The following is a 6,614-nucleotide window of genomic DNA, read 5'->3' as shown; positions in this document are numbered from 1 at the left end:
GGTTTGTCCCCCTGGCTTTTCCCGGCACCCACTGTCCCTCTCCCCGTCACCCCAAATATGTGTTTTTCCATTTTCCTCCCCATCTATTTGCAATGAGGTGCAGCAAACGAGGCAACCCCGGCCCAGCCGCATGGCTCGCGCTGCCGCTCGCCCAAAAAGCCATGGCTGGGCTGGACGGCCTGTCCGCAGCAAAGGGGGTTTGCAGGGGTGCCCCCCATGTGTGGGGATCCTCAGCCTCTCCTGGGCTGTGCGAGGACACGATGGGGGCTGCAACCCCCCCCCCAGGTTTTTCGGGTGTTTCAGCAGATGGGGCAGATCCTGCACCCGTCACAGGTGTCTCGTCCCTCCGAGAAGTTACACCGTGGGGATCCGGCCCTCTGCGCCCCGAGTAGTTTTCAATTAAAACAATCATATTCTGTAATAACCCACAGAGGGGTTTGTATTTCCTTCCCTTTTTTTAAAATTTCTTTTTTGGAAATAAATCTATTATGAGGAGCTTAGAGATGTATGTAAAACCGGTAAGGCACGATTTGGGGATTAGGGATCGGCGCTGTCCTGGTGCGATGAGCAGAGCAAAGCAAATCCCGCTGGGGAGGGAAGGGATGCAGGAGGGGTCACGGTGGCAGCTCCGCGAGCAGCGGAGACCCCGGTGGTGGCAAAACGGGGTCCCGGTGTGGACCCCCGTGGCCACTTTAGCATAAAAGTCATCTTGTTTTGGGCCCCCGGCTGCTGCTCCGTCATCCCCCCGCGCCCATCAGCGTCCTGAGCATCGGGGGCCCCAGAGCCGCTCAACCCCCGCCAAGGGTAATTGGCTTGTTTACCGTCTTCCTGACCCCAAAAAAGACAATGAAATTGTGCGCGAAACCAATAGGTTTTAGCCACATGCCTGCAGAGAGAGAGGCGATGTAAATAAAATACAGATGGGGCTCGTGCGGCGCGGGCGGGGAATGGATTCGGAGCTGCCCCCGGCCCTGTGTGACGCTCAGGGTCGCGTTTTGGGGACCGGTTTCCCACCAGGGCAGGGACATGGGGGTGCCCAGAGCACCCCCGGGACAGCTCGTCCCGCACCCCTCGGAGCCCCTGCGCATCCTCCCGCCTTAACGCACCACCTCTATTTATTCTGCTCCTGTAACTGTAAAATTGATTTCCTTGCAACAAGACGCTCGTCTTTCACTGCTGAACGCACCCAAATGCTCCAACATAAGACACTGGCAATTTTTAATTAGTTTCCTTTCTACCTCTTGCTTCCCCGAGCAGGCGTGTGGAACCGGAACAGGGGAGCCCGAAAAGGAGCGGGAGCCAGAGGTGACAAAAGCGCTTTTTAGTCTTGATATGATTATTAATACCACGCAGTGTTTGCCTAACGAGGCAGGGGCGCGGGAGGGCGTCTGGGTGGGATTGGTGCATCCTTTAGCTGCAGAAACACCCCTAACCACCCAAATCTTGAACTATTCTCTGTGAGCAGCCCCTCGCCACCCAACCCCTTCCCCACGCACCCAAACCCACCCGGGATGCGCTGACACCCCAAAACACGTGGGCAGAGAGGGAACTGACCTCCCGAGCATCCCTGGAGTGGGGGGTCCCCATGGCAAGGCCCGGGGGGTGTTTTGGGCTGCAGGGAGTGAGCGAAGCCCCCGTGGCCCCTCCGGCGGCGCGGAGACACCCGTGGGGACACCCGTGGGGACACCCGTGGGGACATGAGCGCACGGACACGTGTGCGCCCCCAAAAAGAGTTACCGGGGGGAAAGGGGAGGGCAGAGAAAGGGGAAAAAGAGGGGGAAAAGGGGAAAACAAAAAGCCGAAGGAAAGTCCTGCGGTCCTTTGCCTTGTCAGTTCTCCGTCTGCTGTCACTCAGGCGCCGAATTCTCCTTCAAGTTGTCATAGCGAGGCTGGCGGGGATTATGCCGCGGCTCTGTCCAGAGCTGATTCATGTGGAACGCGTGCTTGACGAGCGGAACCGCCGGGGCGAGCGGGAGCCGCTGAGACCCCCGATTTTCCCACCTTCCTCAGACAATCTGGTATTGTTTGGCCGCAGCCTTCGTGATCCCTGCGCCCGGGCTGTGACTGACACAGCTTTGAGGCTCTAAGGCGTATTTTGAATTTCTAAAAGCTCTCAGGAAGTCCCCGGGGTGCCTTCTGCCATTGTCTTGTTTCTCCTTTCGCCTTTTTCCCTTTCCACCCCGGTCCCTCCCGCCTCCCCTGCTGCCTCCTCCCCCCCTTTTCTTTCCTCCCCTTCCTCCCCCTAATTCCAGGCCCTACAACTCCCAACACAACCCGTTTTCCTCTTTCCCCCCGTGTTTATGCGCCGACTCTCTCCGGAGCTGCTCAGACAGTTCGCAAACATCATTTCCAAAAGATAAAAACTAAATAAAGCTCTAAAAGTTCCCAAATCCTTGATCCACCGTGGAGAAGAAGGGCTTTACTTGTTTGCTTTTAATCGGCTGACACGAACCCCGGGATGCGGCGAAAAATAATACTAATAGAACTAAATCTTTCACCTAATCTATGGCAGGTTTGCGTCCGTCCGTCCCCCGTCCGCCGCGAAGGACCAAACTGTCCCCACCGCCCGGCGCTGCCCCGTCCCCCTGCGCTCCGCAATGTGGAACCGTTTCCCATTTCCAGTCTTAATCTTATAAGAACGAATTGAGAATGACCAGCGTAAATACACGGGTGCCACTGGGAGCAGAAACCGCTCTTTAATCTCAGATATGAAAACAATTCCCTGCTCCACTCGCTGGCAATCAGCGAGTGCTATCAGTGCCGCGCTCTCCCCGGGAACAGGAGAGCTTATAAATATGAATTAGCGCGGAGAAAATCTACTCTCTTACCTAAAGCTAAATGTTATCTGAGTCCCTTTCCAGCAGTGGCTGACATTTCCAGAGTGCTTTTAGTCACATCTGTGGGAAGACAACTCATTTCTTGTGTTTGGAGGCAAAAAAAGGGAGAAAGGAGAGCAGGAGGAAGAGGAGGGCGAGCGGCGGCACAGGAGACGCTGCCTTTGTGTAAGGAGGGAGATGCCGGGTGGCCGAGCCTCTTGGGTGAGGGGAGGCGCCGGGTGGGCTCTGGTGTTCAATGGGTGAGGGACGCCGGTGCCCATGGCCGGGACGTGGAGCAGCTCCAAGTGCCACCACCCGCCTGCCCTGGGGTGACGGGGTTGGGTTGACAGTTGGAGCCGATAACCTCGAGGGTCTTTTCCAAGCAAAAGCAGCAAGGTCTGGCTCGAGAGCAGGAGTCGGTGCCTGGGACGGAGCTGTGAGCGTCCCCAAAAACGGGGAGGTTCAGCGCCCATGGCCCTCTGTGCGGGCTGGGGAAACTGAGGCACGGCCGGCTGCTTCTCTCCCACTCTCTGCCTCCAGGTGCACAAGAGACCCCCAGATGCTGCTGCCACACACCAAAGGGTCCCGGGGAAGGACACGGCCCCACAGCGGGGGTACAAACCCCATCCCGGCTCCAGTCCCCGTTACCCACGCCCGTGTCTGCGAGGGACGGAACTGCAGCCCAGCGAGTCTCTAATGGGATGCTTAAGCTTCTCTTAGGTTTTTAATAAGCAGTTCCTGGCTGGAATGCTAAACATGGCCAGGTAGACAGAGCCGTCTCGCCGCGATGCGTTTCTGTGTCCTTGTCTGGCTGCAGTGAGCTCTGACCTCATTTGCTTCGTGCCATTCAATTAACAAGGCGCGCGGCGCGGGAGGTGGGGGCGGGATGCCGGGGGGACTTTAACCGTATGTATTAATTTCCATTTTATGTTCCAAACAATTGAGCAGCGCTCGGTGGCGGGAGGCGGCTGCCGGCCCCTCTCGTGGGTACCAGTCCCAGCTCTGCTTTGCCGGTGACCCCCAGCCTGGTGCTGGTGCCTCGGGGGGTTCAGGGGGACATTGGGGGTCCCTGCTCTGGCTTCGATGTCCCATCATTGGTGCAGGGGTGGATCCACACCCTGCACAGCCCCCTCGCGTACTTTGGTTGGTGCCCCTCCATCTTGTGCTTTATCCACAACATTGGTGGCTGCACGAGACAGAAATGATGTGGGAAGGGGCGAGAGAGGGAGAGAAATGTTTCCTGGGATGTTAAAAAAAAGCGACTTCAGGCGCCTAAATTTATGCCGCTCTGAAATGGGTTTTATCCCAGTGTAACGAGAACAAAATCATTCATTCCTCCCCGCAGACAAAGGCTGGAGGATTTCCGCAGCCGTTCCCCCCGGGCCGGTCCATGGGGCAGCCCCGGGCTGGTGGTTCCACAGGTGGGCGCCAGGGCTGCCCCCGGGCGGGGGTCCCAATGGGGACAAGAGACGCGTCTCCAGGTTCCCGAAGGCAAGTGGCTCCCTTTGCTCTCTAAACACAAATGCGGGGCTGGGGATGAACAGGGGGGTTTGTTTGTTCTGGATGGAGTGATAAATATTAATTACAAAAGCAGCCTCTTCCAGCCCGCCCTTATCTCCACTCCATACCAGGACTGAGCCAATTTATTCACTTAGCGGGTCACTCCTTCAAGAACAGCCCTTTCAAAAGGGAGTTGCAACCAGACTAGATCAAGCACGGCTGAGTTCGCCTCCCTCAGATATGGTAAAATATTCTAATAAATACTTGGGAAACCCATTACAAGGAGAACGTTTCGTACCACCGAGACCTTCCCAGCGCGGCCTTTCATGTGGGTCTGCTGTCCGAGCCGGGGGGGGGCCGTGCGGAGTCCCCGGGCCCCATCGGCACCCGTTGCTCTCACAGGGAATGTCGCTGCTCCACAGGCCGCTCTCTCCTCATTTTTAATGGCAAAACATACAAATCTGCTCCCGGCTCACAGCTCCGGGGGGGCTGGGAAGGAGCCCCCGCCTGGGTGGCCCCGTGGCGACGGCAGCCGCGGTGCTGGCCGCTGATGGCGGGGCGGGGGGGTGATGCTGAAGGTTTCCTCCCCTTGTAGGTACAGGAGGAACATCCTGCTCCGGTACCTTCGCTGTGTGGAACACAAACCCCGTGGGGCTCCCAGCAGTGGGGACAGACCCAGCCACAGGCCACCCGCACCCCGGCCCTGTCCCCATTGCCAATTCCACCCCATTCCCATCCCAAATCCCACCCCAATCCCATCCCCATCCCAAATCCCATCCCAGTCCCATCCCCATTTCCATCCCCATCCCAAATCCCACCCCCGTCTTGTCACCATTCCCATTCCCCATTCCATCCCATTCCCCATTCCAAACCCATCCCCAATCCCAATCCCGTCCTATTCCCATTCCCACCCAACTCCCACCCCAATCCCATCCCACCCCTGGCCCCACCCCGCCCCATTCTCACCCCGTTCCCACCCCGTCCTCCACCCAAACCCAACCCCCACCCTCACTCAGCTCCAATCCCAGCCCGCCCGCCCCCGCTCCCATCCGGTGGGCGACGGCGTCACCGTGCGGCAGCGCCCGGCAGCGCCCGGGGGCTCCGGGACACGGGGGTGGGCGCTCCCGGGGGGGTACCGGCCTCCGGGTGCTCCCGGGGGCGCAGGATCCGGCCCCGGGGAGGCTGCGGAGCCGTGGCTGCTGCCCGGCCGGGGGGCAGGACCCGGCCCGCGGTACCGGGGGGTGGCGGGCGCGGTGCAGTGGCGGCGTCGGGCCGGGGGGTGGCACGACCGAGCCGGCCGGGAACGCGGAGCCAGACGGTGATGCTGCCGGGGAGGGTCCCCGGGCACCGCAGCCCCGTCCCCGCATCCTACCTTCCTCCGTCCCTGCATCCCTGCGTTCCTGCATCACTCTATCCCTGAACCTGCACACCCCTGCGTTCCTGCATCTCTGTGTCCCTGAATCTGCACATCCCTCCACGCTCGCATCCCTCCATCCCTGCGTTCCAGCATCCCTGCATCCTCCCACTCCCGCATCGCTGGATCCCTGCGTCCTTGCATCTGCACGTTCCTCCATCCCCATATCGCTCCATCCCCACGTTCCTGCATCCCTCCATCTCCACATTCCTGCATCCCTCTATCCCCGCGTTCCTGCATCCCTCCATCCCCGCGTTCCTGCATCCCTCCATCCCCGGCTGGCACCACGGGCCCGGGAGGCTGCAGCCGGGCACAGCAGCAGCACCGGGGTGTGCGAGGGCTGAGCGGCCCCCGCACCCATCGCCCACCCTCTGCACAGCCACCCCGCTCCGGGGATGAGGCAGCGCCGAGGGGGACACGGCTCCGCCGCGCAGCGACGCCGCAGCTAACGGTATGTGCTGGGTCCCCAAATCTGACCCGAATCATAATGGGGTTGCAAAGGGCAAGGGGCTGTGGGGGTGTGTGCTTGATGTCAAGGTGGCTTTGGGGGTGACTGCAGGAATCGGGGTGCAAATACCCCGGTGTGTTAGTCTGGGGTACAGCCTGGGCTCTGGGCACAAGGTCTGGCCTGCCAGGCTCTGCAAAGCCAAGGATGGGGATGGCGTGAGGAATGGGAGGAGTGTGCGGGCCTGGTGCGAAAATCTGGGGGGGGAAACGACACAGGTGGGGGGTATTATCTCCCAAAAGGCAGCATACGTGCGTGCTGGGAAGGAGATTTGTGGCTGTGACTTCATCTCGCTCCATAATCCCGAGCGCTGCTTTTTGCTGGGCCATCTGGCCGTGCGCACGTGGGGGTCAGCGAGGCGGGGGGGCCGCGGCGATGT

The sequence above is a fragment of the Nesoenas mayeri genome (genome assembly GCF_963082525.1).
Source record: "Nesoenas mayeri genome assembly, chromosome: 25".
Taxonomy (NCBI): Eukaryota; Metazoa; Chordata; class Aves; order Columbiformes; family Columbidae; genus Nesoenas; species Nesoenas mayeri.
This window is presented reverse-complemented; position numbering follows the sequence as displayed.